The sequence below is a fragment of the Herpailurus yagouaroundi genome, unplaced genomic scaffold, assembly GCF_014898765.1.
Source record: "Herpailurus yagouaroundi ecotype Mexico unplaced genomic scaffold, PumYag 187, whole genome shotgun sequence".
Lineage (NCBI taxonomy): Eukaryota > Metazoa > Chordata > Mammalia > Carnivora > Felidae > Herpailurus > Herpailurus yagouaroundi.
In genome coordinates, this window is record NW_024412418.1 from 8,387,904 (window position 1) to 8,407,306 (window position 19,403).

The 19,403-nt window shown below is 46.6% G+C and overlaps 2 long non-coding RNA genes across 2 annotated transcripts; both read right to left on the reverse strand.

The window, feature by feature from the left end:
• Window positions 1-155: 155 nt before the first annotated feature.
• On the reverse strand, window positions 156-13,092 carry LOC121043497 (uncharacterized). The gene is made up of 3 exons (XR_005796865.1): window positions 12,744-13,092; window positions 2,687-2,762; window positions 156-514 (listed from the first exon to the last, which is right to left on the reverse strand). It is a non-coding gene; the product is annotated as an uncharacterized LOC121043497 (long non-coding RNA).
• A 1,916-nt stretch (window positions 13,093-15,008) lies between these two features.
• Window positions 15,009-18,737, reverse strand: LOC121043499 (uncharacterized). The gene is made up of 2 exons (XR_005796867.1): window positions 16,902-18,737; window positions 15,009-16,380 (listed from the first exon to the last, which is right to left on the reverse strand). It is a non-coding gene; the product is annotated as an uncharacterized LOC121043499 (long non-coding RNA).
• Window positions 18,738-19,403: the final 666 nt, after the last annotated feature.

Here is a 19,403-nt window from a genome sequence, read left to right on the forward strand (position 1 = left end):
AGAAGTTGCCCTCCAGGAAATGAGAAGGATGCTGGAAAGAGGATGCTAATTTTATTTTAAAAGATTGGAGAAACCTGTTTGTTCAAACATTGATGAAGAGGAGCCAGAGATTTTTAACGTTGGTCAGCCCATGACCAAATGGACACACACCCAAGAATAGTTTATGAGGGCAAAGACGACAGGATGGGAGGAGAGGGGTGTGCAGAACACAGGTGGAGGGACCGATCTCGGGTAGTAACCCTGGGAAAGAAGGTGGGGGGTGAGGGTGGGGAGGGGGTGGGCACAGGTAGAGTCACTGGATCTGTGCTGTTGAGCAGGTTGTTCATTTCACAAATCCACGGGGCAGTATTGACTGTAGTGTCATCCTACCCAGGACTGTTTTGGGGCAGTTGACAGTGAAGAGCTCCGAGGAAAGGGTGATTCTTTTTAATTCACCAAGTGGCCACAACAACCATTGGTAGTGGAAATTTGGTTCTGGGAGTTGAGGTACTTCCTTCCACTGGGTGTATTCTGCCTGGGAAGAGGAGGTGAAATCATTGAAGGAAGGGAATCAAGTCTCCGCAAGGTTTGTGAGCAGTGGAGACCTGCATGCTTGTTGGAGTTGGGGGGAAGGCAGAGAAGAACAAGCAGATTTTAGACATTTAGATCCCAAATATGTCTGTAGCACCAGTGTTCTTTTCTAGCTATCTTGCACTTCTAGCAAACAGAGGTAGCTTTTGGCCCCTGGTATAACGTCTCAGCAGGCAGATTTGGGATAGTCTAAACCTTGCTGATCCTCCTGTCTCCTACTGCAAACGTGCTTTCCATTTCTTTTGACGGACCCTGGGATGCTGCCCTTGTGCCATAGGGAAATGTGTTGTTGTTTTGTTTTGTTTTTGTTTGTTTTATTATGTTTTGGGTTTTTGTTTTTGTTTTTGATTTTTTTGGTGTGTGTGTGTGTGTGTGTGTGTGTGAAAGTGGAACCAGAGGCCAGCTTTTAAAAATGCATCAGGACTTCCAAGAAGATGGAGTAGATCTACTTTCCCCTCATTCTCCCTCAAAGTACAACTAAAAACCCTGAACATCATATATAAAACAAGCATAAGACTGTGACATTATAGACTATGTTACAGTGCTGTGCTAAACAAGACAGTGTGGTGTTTTCATAAATATATGCAAATATATGAGTGGGAAGAATAGTGTACCTAGAAATAGACTCACATAGCTTAGTAAATTGATGAATATTACAACGCATTTCAAAGGGAGAGGGTAAATGTTTAACAGAAGATGTTGGGACAATTAGACAGCCATATGCAAAAAGAAGAAGAAAGAGAGAAAAGAACATTGGCCCTTATCTCAACCATAAAACAAAATTAATCATAGACCAAAATATAAGGGCTAAGGCGCCTGGGGGGCTCAGTCAGTGAGGTGTCCCGACTTCGGCTCAGGTCATGATCTCGCGGGTCGTGGGTTCGAGCCCCGGATCACGCTCTGTGCCGACGGCTCAGAGCCTGGAGCCTGCTTCGGATTCTGTGTCTCCCTCTCTCTCTGCCCCTCCCCCGCTCACACTCTCTCTCAAAAATGAATAAACTTAAAAAAATTTTTAAATATAAGGGCTAAAGCTATAAAACTTACAGAAGAAAACCACAGGAGACATTTTTAGCGTGTTTGAGTTTGGTAAATATTTCCTGAGTGCAACACAAAAACTATGAAACACTGGGAAAAAAATCAATAAATTGGGATTCATTTGTGTCTTTTGCTCTTCAGAAAGCACCACACAGAAAATGAAAAGGCAAGCCACAGACTGGGAGCCAATGGTTGCAGAACATGTGTCTGACAAAAGACTTCTACCTAAAATATATTTTTAAAAGTTTACAAGTCGGGGCGCCTGGGCGGCTCGGTCGGTTGAGCGTCCAACTCTTGACTTCAGCTCAGGTCACGAGCTCGTGGCTTGTGGGATGGAGTCCCCATCAGACTCCGCTCTGACAGCTCAGAACCTGCTTGAGATTGTCTCTCCCTCTCTGCCCATCTCTCGCTCGTGTGCACACATGCACACCCTCTCTCTCTCTCTCTCAAAATAAACTAAAACAAAAAACAACCATAACAAAAACAACAACAAAACCCCTTACAACTCAACAAGACAAGTAACTGAATTAAAAATGGGCAAACTTCACCAAAGAAGACACATGGACGACAGACGAGTGCGTGAACAGACGCATCCTATCTTTATTCATTAGGGAAATGCAAATTAGGACCCACAATGAGCTAGGACCACACACATCCTGGACTGACTAAAATTAAAGAGGCCGATCATACCAAGTTCTGGAAAGCACGTGGAATAATTAGAACTCTCGTTTCTGGTGGGAATGGTAAATGGTACATTTCCAGTGGCGCAAAACGGAAAACATTTTGGCAGTTTCTGGAAAAGCCAAACACACAGCTACCACGTAACCTAGCCATTCCACTCCTAGAGGTTTACCCAAGAAAAATAAAAGACTTGCACACAAATGTTCGCAGCCCGTTTAAGAGCCCCAAGCAAATGACTGTAAATTGGGGGAAGGGATCTACCAATTACAGACTATCCATATAATGGGCTACTATTCAGTAATAAAAAGGAATCCAGTATGGACACAACCGCAACATAAGTGGGTCTCAAAATAATTATTCTGAGAGAAAGAATCCAAATGAGGGGGAAAAAAGTACATACCGGTTGATTCCAATGATATAACAAGTCTAGAAGACTCCAGCTAGTCAGTAGAGATGGAAACCAGATCATCGATCACCTGGGAGTGGAAAATGGGGAAGAGGCAGGATGGAGAGATTCCACAGGGGCACGAGGAAACTTTCAAGATGGCGGATACGTTCATGATGTTGATGGGGGTGATGATGGTTTCATTAGGGAACGTGCACATCAAAACCAACCACTGCTGAACTTCAGCAAGTCTTAACCAGTGCCATATGGATTCGTTTCTCATTCTTCCCCCCTCACCTGTATGCCTCCCAAACCTATTTCCCTCCACTCCCCAAACTAAGCACTAGCAACTCGAACTTGAGATGCAGCATTCTCCTGCATGGTTTTCTGTTTTACTACCTAAAGTCTTTACCTGTAAACATAATATAACATTGTTTGGCATCACTTAACATTTTTCATAAATGAAACACCCGTCATTCCGTAACTTTATGTTTACAAATAAGTTATTTAACAGAATGTTTGGGCAAGTATTATTATGACTATTTTACAGTTGGAGACCCTGAGGTTCATGACAGAATAGGCAAGTTGCCCAGAGTGAGTGATGGAGGCAGGATTAAGCCGGGTCTGACCAAAATCAAAGTCGGATCCTCAAAAAATGACCACAGGTTCCCTAAAGGGCAGGGCGCTTTCCCTCTGGGGCTCCCTTGACTGTGCCTTGTGCTACTGCAGGAAGGGGTGCCCCCCTGGGCTATTCTGGACTCTCTCGTTTGCCTGGCACTCAGGTTGGGTTGAGCCTCTCCTTGCCATATCTAACCATACCTGTGCCAGAATCAAAGCCCAGCCCCTTTGCCCTGTGTAGCTCCTTTGACATGGTTGTCCCTGCCCTAAGCAATCCCACCTCTTCTGGTCCTGGTAGGGGTTCCAAACCCCGGTAGGGGTTTGCTGTCACACTGCAAATCCCTTTGGCAGTCTAGTGAAGCCTGCGGGCATCTCCAAATAATACTTAGAAATGCTGGTGATACATAAGATTACAGTTATATTGAGATACCATTATCAAAATATTTTAAAAATTGTGATAGAGTAATATGTATGCTTCTTGGCTAATGCCTTACAAAGCAAATTCTAGCAGCAGGTTTAATAGCTGATTTTGAATGAGCGAGAGTATAGACTTTATTTCAAAATAAATGCAGGAACTGTGATATGAAAATACCTGATTTCTATGGATGACAATGGGGACTGGCAATATCACCGTAATTTGTTGCTGCTTTTCAAACTGAAGTGCTAAAATTTTGGTTGGAGGTCAGTGACCATAAATATGTTTTTTGGGTTTTTTTCCCCCATCTGAGTTCAAAGAACCCCCTGAACTCCCTCCACAAACATGGTAGGGGTCTGTGGAACCCAGGATAAAACTCCCTAGGCTCGCACATCACCAGAGAGCAGAACCACAGACTGGAGGAGCTTGGAAGCGGCAGGCTTTGAAGGCAGACAGAGAGCTGAGCCCGGTGCCCCGAGTTTTATGTTAACGACAATCATTTCTCCTTTTCCCCCCGATCAAGAGCTACAGAGGGGCCTCATGCCCTGCTTAACATGCCAAGGAACTTCAAACACAGATGCCCGGCAAGAATACTCTTAACTCTTAGATTTAAGGTACAGCATGATATCAAAGGCCTGAGCAAAGCTTTGCAAATGTCAGCTTTCAGTGATCTCAATTTGTGGGGCATTTGTTACAGACACGTTGTTCTCCAAAGAGAATCACTTGATGACTTCATGCGAAAGTAGCCCCCCAGGAAACCCCTGCTTTCACCAAAGCCCCTGGCAGGGCCCCTCCGGTTCCTGGCCTCAAAGAACGCCCCGCAGTTTGCAGGGAGCCCACGGGGTCTGCTTTAAACAGATCAGGCACTGCGTTTTGTCGTTTGTGAAGCTCACCGTGTTTGCAATCCCGCTCTCAAAAGTCTCCCTGCGGCTCAATTAACTGCTGACAATTCCTTCCAGCGTGGCAGGGCCCAGGGCCCTCTTCTCTCTGCCTCATTATTTTATATATTTTGAAATGCTGACTTTTTAAGTTAAAGATCAATTTTACTGCCTTTTTTTTTTTTTTTTTTGGTGGCAGAGAGGGACGCATGCTTGCTCTCAGTGGGAAAACTAGAAAACAGGGATAAGAAAAAAAAAAAAAATCCTCCAACACGGTTGTACTAATTTATATCCCAGCAGCGGCATGTGAGGGTTTCAGTGCCGCGTCTTTCTTGCCATTTGGTGTTTCCTGTCACTTTTATTTTAGCCATTATGTTCGCATTTGCATTCCATGTGTTAATTGGTCATCTGGACATCCTCTTTTTAAAATGCCTGTTCAATCTTCCACACGGTTTTCTCTTGGGTTGCAAGCCTTTTCCTTATTGACTTGCAGGAATTCGTTATATAAATTTATATACATATAAACCGTTATATATAACAATATGATAACCTTCTTTTGTCAGGTGTATGAGTTGCAAATCTCTTTTCCAAATCTGTGGTTCGCCTTTTTACTCTGTTAACTGTGTCTCTTAATGAGCAAAAGGTCTTAACTGAAATAAAGTCCAGTTTTGTTTTGTTTTTTTTCCTTCGTGGTTAGTGCTACCGTTAAGATTTTTTAAGAAAGAATTTGGACAGCCTCACTGAAATGAAGATGCATCGGCGTGGTGTTAGTTCTGCTCGGCCTGTCCCGGGTAGGGTCTAGGAAGGCACATGTCCATTAAAAATATAATGCAAGCCACTTGTGTCATTTAAGTTTTTCTAGAAGCCACATTAAAGAAAAAAAGTAACCGGTGAAGTTAACTTCGGTGGCACGTTGTGTTTCACTCGCTGTATCCTGGAATCTGGATCGTTCCAATATTTAAACATTTTCCCTGCCTTGGTTTTTAAATTTGAATTTTAGTCACACTCGCTGCATTACAAGCGCTTAGTAGCCACATCTGTCTGGTAGCTATCATATTGGACAAAAAACAGGTGGAGACGTTGACAATGAGCTCTGGAGGCAGGTGACCGCGGTTCCAATATGACTCTGGCGCTTAAGGACACTAGTGAACATCCATGGACTCTGCTTCCATGCCAGGCTCTGTCCACGAGGACATGTCCAAGTTCGATGCCTGCACCGTCTCATTCAGTCCTCCCAAAGCCTTATGAAGAAGGTAATATTCTCACTGTGGTTTTTCATTTTATAGATGAAGTTGGCTTGGCTGTCGTGCCCAAGTGCTTGATTAAACACCAGTCTAGATGTTGCCGTGAAGGCTTTTTTTTTTTTTTTTTTTTTTTTTTTTAGATATGATAACCATTGAATAGACCGAGTAAGCTGGTCACCCTCCAAAAGGTGGGTCTTCTTACCTGATCAAATGAAGGCCTTAGGAGAAAAGACTGAGGTCCTCCAGAGAGGAAGGAATTCTGTGTCCAGATTGCCTTTGGACTCAATGTGGAAGCACTGACTACTTCTAGCATTTTCAGCTTGCCAGCCAGTCCTGCAAATTTTGCATTTTCCAGCCCCCCACAATCACATGAGCCACGTCTTTAAAATAAAATCAATCTCTGTCACACACACACACACACACACACACACACACACACACACCATATATACACATATAGGCTACAGCCCACCACCTATCCTAATTTCCCTCAATGGGGAAGTTGAGGCAACCTGGCTCCAGATCCCATAATCTTAACCCTTTTGCCACTTCCGGTAACTTGGAAAATTGCTTAACTTCTCTAGGTTTCCATTTTTTTTTCACTGTCAAACTCATAATGAATAATAGTGCTTCCTCCGTAGGATTGTTGTGGAGACTGCTTAAGATAATATAGTGCACCTTGCACATAGTAAATGCTCAATAAAAATTATTATTTGTTGATGCCTCCCATCTTAGAACACATCGAACAGAATTTATTACTGGTTGCATTGTAGACATGAAAAGATTAAAAGGAAAGACAAAGTCTAGAAAAGTATATTATATTAGGCTTGTTGATGATCTTTATTACGGGCACTTCATGAGTAAAGTTTTCCCATGCTTGTGTCAATAAAAAATCACTCTTTTTTGGGCGGTGGGGGGGATCCCTACCGCGTGCTCAGCACTCAAATTTCATCATGTACTGAAATCCTCACGTTAATCCCATGGGGGAGGGTGTCGTGGTCATTTGTCAGTTTTCAGATGAGAAACTGAGGCTCTGAGTGACTGGGAACTGACCCCACTTCTAAGCGACAATCTTCCGGGGAAATAATTTCCCACAGCCTTCATATCATCAAACCATCAGGTTATTTGTTGTCTTTAATAATCCTCTACAAAGCAGCACATAAGTGAGTTGAAATTAACATCAAGTCCTTGTGGGGAAATTGAAAACTTAATCATTCCCTTCTCCCTCATTTTTATCTGCTCTTGGGTGCACACATTTGTAATTCGGCTTTGAAACTGTCATAGGATCTTATGGTTTTTTTCTGTGCAATTTTGTGCAGGTAATCCTAAAGAGGATTCTTCATATTATTGTGTACGATCAAAATTGAACGTAGCTTGTAAAAAATGAATTGTTAATAACGGACAAAGCCTTGTGTTCTTTGAAAATACTTGTTGTCCAATGAAAAGAGACTTTAGAATGTCAGTACGTTTCATTTTGTTTGTCCCCCACCCCCTTCGTCCGTGTATTCTTCCCGTGCATTTCAGATTGCTTTAATCCACAGATTAATTTTAAGGTATTTTTTGGAGTTATGTTCATAATGTCATGCTGTATAGAAAGATTATTTTTGCTTTAATACATTTTTCTCTTTCATTCTTTCTTTGATGTCAGGGCTGTATAAATCCAGTTTAATATGACTCTCATTTGTGAGGCTTAACACAGACACCATTATAAGGCTGAACCAAACCTCCTTCTGTTTTTCAATGATTATCTTTTTCTGTCAAAATGAACCAAGCCCTCTAGTCTCAGGATTTGTAAAAAAAAATAAATAAGTAAGGGGGGAAAAAAAAGAAGAAGAATTCAAAGCTTAGAGGGTGAGCTCAGATCATATCTTTGCACCCACACTTTTGTGAAGTGCTTTCCACAGGCTGGTTACGTTGGATCTTGAAGAGGGAGTATGTATTCCTCAGTGCTAATTCCATCAGGTTTCTTCTGAGGTTGGATATTGCAACAATTCCTTACCGCATGGTCTTTACCCGCTGAGCCCGGTACTTCTATGTCCATGAGTTTTGCCCGGCATAGTGACATTGGGCCGTTTTAAATAATTTAGACTCTGATTTATATTGGAATAAATAGATTCGCAACTGGACCATTAACACTTCTGTTTCCGTGAAAGTGCTCTGTAAAGACCGAGGATGTTATTAACTAGCGACTCCCCTGACGCGTGGTCCCTCTTCCTCCTCGTGATCTCTGACCTTTCTCTCATTTTTTACCAGTAAACGTTTGCTTTGTGTCTGAGAGCTCACAAGGTAGCAGCAGAAGTGCTGATCGTGTGCTTGGGAGGGTCCGGATTTATTGTGCTCAAATGACAATCCATGCATGTTAATTAAGCTCCTGCTATGTGCAAAGCTTTGTTCTAGACTCTGTGTATAAAGATAACCACGGTACCCTTAAATATCTATCCCTGAGGTATAATTTACTACTACTTTTCTTGGGGTTAGTTAAGCATTGTACATCAAAGCCTTAAAAAGGGGGCATACCCTTTAATTAGGTAACCCTATCTTTAAAACTATAATGTAGGTAAGTGACCGAAGACGTGGGTAAATGTTTAGTCAAAAATCAGAGTTGTTTAGAATAATGAAAGTTGGGAAACAGCCTAAAGGTTCAATAGTAAAGGATTGCGAAATTAAGGCTCCTGCATGGTCACGCAATGGAATATTATACAGCCATTTAGAGTGAGATTGTAGGCATGCCTGGGTGGCTCAGTTGGTTAAGCGTCCAACTCTTGGTTTCAGCTCAGGTCGTGATCTGGCGGTTCGTGGGTTCAGGCCCCGCGTCAGGCTCTGCACTAGGCTGTGCACTAGCCTTGGGATTCTCTCTCTCTCCCTCTCTCCCTGTCCCTCCCCTGCGCACACACACACTCTCTCTCAAAATAAATAAATAAACTGAAAAAAAAAAAAAAAAGAAGGAGATTGTAGATTAGTGACAGGGAAGGAATCAATTATATGTTGCCACAGAAGGAAAGAAAAGGCTATAGTCAGGATGTAGTGGATGATTCCATTTTTGTAAATGGGAACGTGATGGAGTCCCACTCCTCGGGAAAAGGACAGAGGGAAATTGAGCAAGTATAAAGAGTCTTTGAGCGGTAGGATCATAAGTGGATTTTTATTCTCTTCTCTCTGCTTTGCTTACTCGCATTTTCTAGCTTTCCTCCAGAGACTAGGTGTTGCTTTCGAAATCTGAACATTCTACGTAAGTTATTTTAGATGAACAATAAATTAGAAAGTCTGTCCGTGAGCCGTGCAGGACAGCAGGCTGCCCAGAGGGACACATTGTGGTGGACATTCAGTGTGCAAGGAGCCACTCCAGGTGCCCTGTCTGTGCTTTGCTGTGACCCTCTTGTCCTCCCTCATCTGACCCTTTCTGCCCCGCCCGTGGCTTTCTGTCCTGGCTTCAGAGAGCCGTGTCCTCCTTCTTCCTCGGTGCAGAACAGCCAGCTGGACGCTGGCTTGGCCAAATCTGAGTCTGTTTTCCCTTCCGCAACAAGAAGTCTAGCACCTTGGTGTGTGACTCTGGCCTCCCAGACCCGGTCTGCTAGGCAGGGTCCAAGATAAAAGACAGTCCCTGAACCTTAGGAACGCTGAGCCCACGGGGGACAGAGACAAGATCGGCTCTGGGATACAAGATCCTGGCTCTGTAGTACCTACCGGGGACAATGAATATGGGCCTGGCCTCACGACTTGCTGCGGTCAACGGACAGGACGTGACGGTAATTCGTGGACATGACATGATAACACCCTTGAACTGTGCCCGGGCATTGGGCCCGTCTTCTTATGCTATGAGAAGTCGTGCCCCAAGTAGACGCCACTCTTCAACTTGGGCTCTGGCGGGGGAGACACATAGAGTAGACTGCCCGCATCAAGTAGCCACTGGCCCAAGGAACATGAAGGGCATATCAAGGGGATCGGAATCCAACCTGCAGCCTGGACAAGGTGGTGCCTGGAGCCCGGGGTTCAGCCCAACCCAGCTAGGCTGCAACTGACCCACTGACCTTGAGCATGAGAATAAAGGATTATGATTTTAAGCCACGGAGTTTTGTTACGCCGCATTGTAGAAATAGCTGACTTACACGGTCTCTTCTTCTCTTCCTTTCTCCTTCCCTTCCAAAACCATCTGGGCAGCGACCATGTGCCAGGAACCGTGCCCGGGACTGGAGATCTTATACAGTCCACGTGTGATCTTCACACATGCGCCGTGTGAGACATTCACCGCTGTCCTCTCCGTTCTCCACATGTGGACATCCACTCATCAGCGGGAGGTCACAGAGCCAGCCAATGGCAGAGCTGGAGGTGAAACCCAGGCATGCTCGTTCCGGAATCCCTGCTCACGCCTGTTCTACCTCTGGCCTCCAGGGTCACACTGAGTCTGCAACCCCCTCACGTGGGGGACCGACTCCCAGCCTGTGGGTTGGCTGTGACGGTGGAGGGGGGACATGCGTAAAATGGGCAGTCAAGGAGCGGCTCCCTCCCCTGCCCTCCAACTCTCCCCGAGTTCTCAGAGGCGTTTTATCTGCACCAATATGACCACGGAGGGCAGAGGTTGGCAAAATACCTTCCGTGGGCCAAATCCCCTGCCCCCTATCCTCATGTGGTCCACAAGCTATAAGCGAGTCTTAACATTTTCAAGTGGTTGGGACGCAATCCAAAGAAGAAGAATGTGTTTTGACACGTGAAAATGACAGGAAACCCAACTTTTCTTTGTTTCTAAATAGCCTGTGTTCTTCGGATCCGCGTTAAGTTTGAAGAAAAACTGCCCAGGAAGCACAGAATTACCACCACTCCAGGTTCTCCCATGACTATCACCTTGCGCTAGTGGGGTACATTTGTTACAACAGATGAGCCAATATAGACACATTATCATTAACTAAAGTTAATCACGAGGGTTCACTCGATGGTGTAGGTTCCAGGGGGTTGGGCAAATTAACGGCATGTATCCACCGTTACAGTATCACACAGAGTAGTTTCACTGCCTTACAAATCCTTTGCATGTGGACATAGCCTTCACTTATTCGTCCCTCTCTCCTTCCCCCCAAATCCCTGGCATCCGCAGACCTTTTTACTGTCTCCATAGTCTTGCCTTTCCTAGAACGTCATGTAGCTGGAATTGTGTAGCATGTAACCCTTTCAGAATGCCTTCTTTCACTTAGTAACAGACATGTAACTTTCCTCCACTCTTTTCATGGCTTGTGAGCTCGCTTCTCTTTAGAGCTGAATGAGATTCTATTGTCTGGATGTCCCACGGCTGATTTATCTGTTCACCTACTGAAGGACATCGTGGTTGTTTCCAAATTTTGGCGATTATGAAAAAAGCTGCTATCAACATCCGCACGCAGGTTTTATGTGGACATAAATTTTCAACTCATGGGGCAAACACCAAGGAACACAACTGCTGGATTGGATGATAAAAGTATGATTAGTTTTGTTGGAGACCGCCAAAACGTCTTCCAAAGTGGCTGTACCATTTTGCAACCCCACGAGCCAAGAATGGGAATCCCTGTGGCTCCCTGTCCTCACCAGCATTCGGTGTTGTCAGCGGTTTGGATGTTAGCCATTCTAACAGGTGTGCAGTGGTATCTTCTTGTTGTTTTAATCTGCAATTCCCCAACGGCTTAGGATGTTGACTATTTTTCTGTATGCTTGCCTGCTCTCTGTACATCTTCTTTGGTGAGGTGTTTGCATGGATCTGATGCTCATTTTTTAACAGGGCTGTCTGTTTTTCTTACCGTTGAGTTTTGAGAGTTCTTTATATATTTTTTGGGTACCAGTTCCTTCATCGGACGTATTTTGCGAATATTTTCTCCCAGTCTGTGGCTCTTCTTTCCATTCTTTTAACAATGAAATTCACATTTGAATGTCCATAGATAAAATTTTAGTGAAACACAGGCATGCCCGTTGGCTCACCCATTGTCTGTGGCTAATTTCACACTATATCAACACAGTTGCGACAGAGCCCAAGAGCCTGCAAAGCCGAAAATATTTACCAATTGTCCCTTTCCAAAGAAGTTTACCGACCTCTGATTTAGGGCATCATCGCCATTCCCTCCTTACTGGGCCTGTCATTTCCCCCGAAAAGCAATTTTCATGGGCAACAATCACCATCAAATAGTCCCTTCTGGGGTCGCTGGGTTGAAGTGTGTCAAATTCTGGCCCAAGTGGCCCCTTGGCTTTTGGTGCGTCACTCTTTCACGGCCTGGTTTTGACTCCAGCCGGCCTCGCTCAAGGTCCTCCTGACCCGAGAGAGCGCTGCTGGGGCAGCCTGAATTCTCCTGCCTTTGGGGTTGCGGATCTGTTCTGCCTCCTCCCTGTGAGGCCAGCCTAGCATCACCCCATCTCCCACGTCGCCCAGCAGCCCGGGCTTCCCCGTGTGGGGAGTCGATCGCCCCCTGAAGGTGAATCTGTGTTACTGCAGGGACATCACCCCTGCAGGCAGGAATGCTTGCTTGCCAGCCTGTCTTCTCCAGGGGGTTCCCACGTTGTCCGCCTCCCCGCCCACCTCACCGGCTCACTTTGTGTTGAATTCCCGCCCCCCAAACTTTTGAGGATGACACTCTGAAGATTGCTTTCATCCCAGTTTCTCCTCCCAACAGCAGTAATCAATTCCAGCACAGGGGTGTCAGATAATTAAAACCAGCTCCTTGCTTTTGCACTTTCCAGTTTTCACATAGCTGCCAGCCTGATTCCCGCCCCCCTCCTCTATATTTCTTGCCTTTGATTTTTTTTCGTGTCTTTAACATTTGGTCTTTTTTTTTTTTTTCCTTTTCCAATAAGTGAAAAAAATGTAAATCTAGAAAAATGTAGGCAGATGTATGCTCTTTTTCCTGCTAAGTTTTCTCTCTTTAACTATAATAGTGTGACAAGTAAAGAGAAACAGAGAGACTTACACATTCTGTCTGGTCTTTCCTCTGCTGCCAGTTATTTCTGACTGCTTGGCATCTGACGTAAATCAATTTTCTTCCCGAACATGCATTTTCTGCCTCCCGCAGAGCCTTTGCTGGGGGCTCAGGCAGGCCATAGCCTAGCTGGTTCCTGGCTGCTCATAAAAATAATTTATCATAATTTATTGAGCACTTACTATGCGCCAGCACTTTGCTAAGGGCCCTTATATTTCGAGGCACTGAAAAGAACACAAGCTAGGTGACTCTCTGGCCGTGCTTTCTCTTACCGTAGGTAGAATAGGTGGGTAATAAGCCTGGACTCTGACATCAGATGGCCTGAGTTCGAGTCCTGGCTTTGCCACCCATCAGCTGTGTGATCTTGAGCTTTATTTATTTATTTATTTATTTATTTATTTATTTATTTATGAGAGACAGGGAGTGCGAGCATGTGCGTGAGTGGGGCCGAGGGGCAGAGGGAGTGGGAGAGAGAATCTTAAGCAGGCCTGACGCCCAGCACAGAGCCCGATGTGGCCCTTGTTCTCACAACCCTGAGATCATGACCTGAGTTGAAATTGAGGGTCGATGCTTAACCAACTGACCCACCCGGGCGCCCCCTCCCCCACCTCAGCTTTTTGAACCTCGGTTTCCCCCTGTATAAAATGAGGATTCTGGGGCACCTGGGTGGCGCAGTCGGTTAAGCGTCCGACTTCAGCCAGGTCACGATCTCGCAGTCCAGGAGTTCGAGCCCCGCGTCAGGCTCTGGGCTGATGGCTCGGAGCCTGGAGCCTGTTTCCGATTCTGTGTCTCCCTCTCTCTCTGACCCTCCCCTGTTCATGCTCTGTCTCTCTCTGTCCCAAAAATAAATAAACGTTGAAAAAAAAAAATTAAAAAAAAAAATAAAATGAGGATTCTTTTTTTTTAAATGTTTATTTATTTTTGAGGGGGGGGGGTGTCCAGGAGCAGAGAGAGAGGGAGACACAGAATGGGAAGCAGGCTCCAGGCTCTGAGCCGTCAGCACAGAGCCCGACCCGGGGCTCGAACCCGCGAACTGTGAGATCGTGACCTGAGCGGAAGTCAGACGCTCAACCGACTGAGCCACCCGGCGCTCCTAAAATGAGGATTCTTAACAGTGTTTATCTCATAGGGTTGTTTTGAGAATTACTCTGTTTTAAGATTGGTGCAGCTTTGAACTGATGTGTGGTGAGCGCATGGTGAGGGCAGGAAGTGGCTGCAGTGGCCAAGCCTGGGGAATCCGGCTGGTGTTGAGTGCTACCCTCTGCTCCCTGCTCAACCCGCTGGGCAATGGGGCGAGCTAATGAGACAGAGGAGGTCTGCCTTGTACATCCAACACACACACACACACACACACACACACACACACACACACACACAGCTCTTCTGTAAGAAGTACATTGGGTTAGTTCCTAAGTGTTGCCTTTTCTGCAAAACTTCCAGTCATCCCAGGGGCTCTCCAGGGTCTAGGTCTCGTATGCGGGCCTCATCCTCGGTCCCCCTGCCTCTGCATCCCAGCCCCATGCCATCAGCCCCACAGCCTCCCTCCGGAATTCCTCCAGAATCCGCCCACATCTTGCCAATCTTCATCTGAGTCCAGACCAGGACTCGGGTTCTTGCAGCCACTTTCTCCCTGCTGCCCCGACCTCCCTCAGCCTCTTGCAACTGACTATTTTCCTATAGCAATTAGAACGGTCTTCTTAACATGCCAATCACTTTTCTACTTAGACCCTCCAAGGTTTAAGGGAAAACCGCACAGCTTCCACAAGGCCCAAGGATCTGGCCCAGCGGCCCGTTCAGTCTTCCCACCATTCCAGAGACCCGCTGGCCTTCTTTCTTATCCTTAACCATGGCCAAGTTCATCCCTTGGCCTCAGGGCTTTTGCACATGCTGTCCCTCCATTCAGGGGCCTCGACTTGACCCTCTCTCCTGGAGGGATTCCTCTTGGCTTTCAGGTCCCAGTGCAAGTGCCTGCGTGGTACCACTCTGTCCCCACTGCCCAGCCACCCTGTCTCATCACCGCTTTTTGCTTTCTGCAGAGCATGGTCACTGCTGGGAATAAACACGCAATTGACCTATGCATGTGTCTGCTGCTCATCTCCCTCAGCTAGAACACAAGCTGTCTGTCTGTCCACTCTGCCTTCCCATCCCCACCCCGCCCCACCCCCCAAAGTCCTGACCCCAGTGAGTGTTCCGCAAATATTTGGTGAAGAAACTCTTGAATACGTTTAGGGAAAAAAAAAAAAAACAGAACTTTTCCACGGAAAGAAAACATTGTTCTCAGAGATCCATCAAGTTAAGCGTCTGGAGAACTCAGAACAGAGGTTTTATATGATACACTGTAGGGTGGGAAAGAATGTTCCATGGTCAAAGAGCTATGCTCTTGCTCAAAAGAAGATGAAAGTTCAAGCTGAGGAGGTGGGAGGGAGAGTTGTGGATGACACCAGAGGACCCGCAGCGAGGCCTGGTGGCGGAGGGCTGGAGACCCTAGAGCATAGAGAACGTGCAACCCCTTCCTGGGGTCTCTGCGCCCGGCAAAGTGCCTCAATGGCAAAGATGCCTCCCTTCCCGAACGCCTGCTCTGGAGTGGCAAGAAAGAGCTTTCTGGGATCCCAGTGGGGGGGGGGACACAAATCAGGCAGGTTGGGGAACCCGGAGAGGCCTGGCAATAGGAGGAGGGGATACAGAGTGATGTCTGGGGACCTAAGGAAGCAGAGTGGGGCAGGTGTCACAGCAGTGAGTGCAGAATTACGTGGCAGGGGTTAGCACACAGACCAGGCACCTTACACCAGCCTTGCACGCCCCATCGGATGGAACCGGAGGAGGAGGAGAAATGGGTGCCCCCCAGGCCATGGATGACGGGAGAGCATGTCAGAGGGGAGAGGAGAAGAAGCCTTAGCTGACTGAGCTTGAGAAAACATGACCTTGACGGTTCATCTCAGACTGGCAAGATTCAGTTTCACTCCCAGGACAGAGGGGTTTGGAGAGTTCAGTTCCGTTGGAGAGAAGTCGTTGGCCTCTCACACATGTGCTGCTGAGCCAGAGCAGATAGGTCATTCTCTCCACATGACATTCAAGTAACACAGAATGTTCGCTAACGTGTGGTGAGAATTTGCCAGGGGCCCGGCAGCGATCTAACATTTTGCTTGGGATTTAGGTCCAGGTCCTTCGTTGCAGGCAACAGAATCCACATTAGCAAACTCACACCGAAAGGCATCTATTCAAGTTTATTTACTGGGTTCCTTACGGACTTTTGGACATGACCAAAGAACCAAGCTTGAATGCTACTCAGACCCAGGAGAGTACTGGACGACCCTCGGGTCAACAGAACCCCCAAATGCTCCAGCCCACTGTGTTTACAGAAAGCCCTCCGTTGCTCACAGCTGCAAATTGCCACCCACGGGGTTTGAGACTGAATGTGCAAAAATCCTGTATTTCCCCGGAAGACCCAAGACCAGATACATTGTCTCTGTGCTTTTCAAAAAGGCCACTCTCCCAGCCTGCGGCCACCTTCTTCCACAGCTCATGTCCGCCTCTGAGTCCCGAGTGAACACAATGGATTCGTGGGTCCCCGATGCAGAGGAGTCCAGGGAACTGGCTTTCCAGCTTTCCAGATGTACAGGCAGGAAGCCTGGAAAGGAATCGGGATAGGTGCTGAGTCAGCTGTGCGTGCGATAACATTTGCATTTTCCAGATGAAGCTGAGTCTTCTGATTGAGTCTTTTGATTCTCCTTGAGTCTTGATGGTCAGGAAGGAGCCCCACTCCTCCTGGTTTAGAAGAACTTGAATTGTTTCACTGTTTTCCCTTAGCACATAAAAGCCCCCAGGTGCAGCATGTTCAAAAAGCATCCTCCCTCAGAAAACCCACCCCCAAATCAAGAAGAGGTCATAGCTCAAGGACATTGCTCCTTCTCGGGACCACTGTAATATCACATCTCTCCTGAATTTTCTCTCTAAGCCACCACCTGCCTTCTCCTGCCGGCTCCTCTCTTGGGACCTCTGGCCCAATTTTTATTTGCTGCCCGAGTTCTTTCAGTTTCCCTTCCATTTCTTTGACGTTTCCCTTTGTGTCTGTAACTGCAACTCCTTATCTAACAACAAGGAGGCTATGATTTCAGATTGAAGTCCTTATGAAATTGCCTCTCGACTCACCTTCAAAATTGTTCCCTTTTGATACTTGAAGCTCTGCTTCCTCTCCCCCTGGCTCTGTAGAACAGTAGCCGCATTGCAGGATGCATTTCTGCAAAACAGTTCAGGCGTTCGCCCCTTCTCTCCGAGGCTGGGCAGGACTTCAGTCTAACCGTCCTGGGGAGCGCTCCCTCTGTTTGGGTTCAGCTGTGAGCTGGCTGGACGGTGACGGTGCCCTGGGAAATTCTCCTGCCGCCAGCCTACTCCTCGACCTTCTCCTACCTGGAGGCACAGGTGGGGCCTCAGGGAAGGACTTTCATCGGGAAACATCATTCATAGCAATGCCCCAAACCAACCAAGCAAAACTTAAAGGAGGAAGGGAAGGTCAAACAATCCTAAATGTAGGAAGTCACTCACAAACACACCCTGCGTTCCCGGAGTGGATTCAAGTCAACAAAGAGCGCTCAGATTTGAGTTCTAAAAAGGATCCTGCGTCTACCCAGAGGTGCAAGGCGCCTTTGTGACTCGGGCTGACACCATGCCCTTTGCCCTCTTTCTTCTGTGCGACCAGGACGCTGGCTTCGTATAAATGGCCCTTGTCCCCACTTCTCGAGAAAAGTGAGTCCTTTGCAGCCCCATTGGGCTACCGCAGTTTGGCCCCTCCCAGTGAGGGAACCCAGGGTTTGTCATGTGACCTAGCTCTGGCCAATGGGAAAAGGGAAGGTGCCATAGGGGTTTTTTTTTTTTGTTTTTTTTTCCTGGCCAAAAAAGCCGTAGCAAGTCTTTTCTCCATGTTCTTTACTGTATTCGATGTAGATTGTAACTCATTGAACTGAAGCTGCCATCTGGTGACCAGGAGGAAAAGGCCAAGAGAACTTCAGGGATGGAGACCGAGAGTCGTGTCCTTTTGAGTTTCTTCTTATGTGAGATCATTAAATACCTTTACTGGTTATGACGGGAGTGGGAAATTTTTTTCTGTAAATGGCCAGCCAGTAAATACTTTCAGCTTTTCAAGTCAACGACTCAACCTTGCCGTTGTAGTGGGAAAGCACATATGAGCAATATGTAAACGAGGGACTGTGACTGGCTTTCAACAGAACTTGATGAAACTGGACTTTGAATTTCATATAGTTTTCAAATGTCCTGAAATATTTCCTTTTTGGGTTTTTTAAAACTGTTTAAACTGTAAAGATATTCTCAGGTCATGGGCTGCACCAAAGCAGGTGGCAAGCCGGATTTAATCCCTGGGTTGAGGCATTAATCAGTGGGTTTTCAGTTACTGGAAGCTGAATGCCTTCTAGAGGATTCTAGCATCCGACTTTCCATTTCACAGGTAACAAAGCTGAGGTCGAGAGTGGGGATGCCCAGCTAGTCTGTGTCAAGGCTAATAAATCTAGATCCTAAAATTCTTGGCAAGTCCAGGATGGTCCCCAAGATACAACACTGCTTCCTGTGCATTTAGACACCGTTTATGGCTGGCTTTTTTCTGGGCTGTGACATTTTCCTTTATGTATGTAATTGCATTTCATTCACACAAAATAAATCAAGGGCCAAGCGGGCACTTCTACTGAGGACCTATCACATGCCAGGCACTTTACGTTATTTAACCGTACAAGTGTGCGGTAGAGACAATTAAGCCTAAGAGAGCCAACCACGCCCTGGTTCACCCAAGAGCAGATGGGGGCTCCAGTGCGACGCCGCCCTCCCTGCCATATCTCGCTTACTCTCAGGCTCCGGGGCTGAGCACTGCGTGTACCCTAATGAAGAAACGGTGGCCCCTTCTCTTTGCCCAAGAGAGCCCTAGCAGAGCATTCAAAGATTCTTTTCCCCCTCTTTGTGAAATTTCATTCTGAGAGTGGGATGCTTTTCCCAGTTCTGGGTGGAACTAGAAAACCAAGGGGGATGGGGCCGGTGGGGGGCGGGGGGAGGGAAGGAGGAAATGATGCGGTTACACTCATACTCATCTTGGCCACTAGAGGGCAGCAACAGGCCATGTTTCTGAAACAGCTCCTTGCCTTTTCTCCCTAGTTCCACGGAGTTCATTCCCAAGTTTATGGGAAACTTGGGGAAGAATATGTTTCAGTCTTTTATTCCAACATCCTCATTTTTCTGATGGAAAAATCAACCTCATAGGGGCCTGCTTCTTTTACGAGCATCAGACATCGGTAACGTTAAACCAGCAAATAATTGAATATTCATTGCCACAACTGTTATAACGCCACAATTCCTGCGTGGGCGGCGGAGGTGCAACAGGGGTGGAAAAGCGGGGTGCCTGCCTGCCCGGAGGAGCACATGGACAGTAAGAGGTGACTGAACCAACTACATTGTCAGCGACTGTGGGGGAGGGGCGTAGAGAGGAAGGGTCAGGAACCAGCGCTGTGTAGAAGTGACATTTCCTCCAATCTGCGGATGAAAAGCAGCCAGGCTTTGAAGGAACCAAGGGACAAGAATTCTGGAAATAAGGACCCACAAGAGAAGAGGGTTGCACTTGTGCTAGCCGGGCGGTGTGGCTGAGTGGAGCTGGAG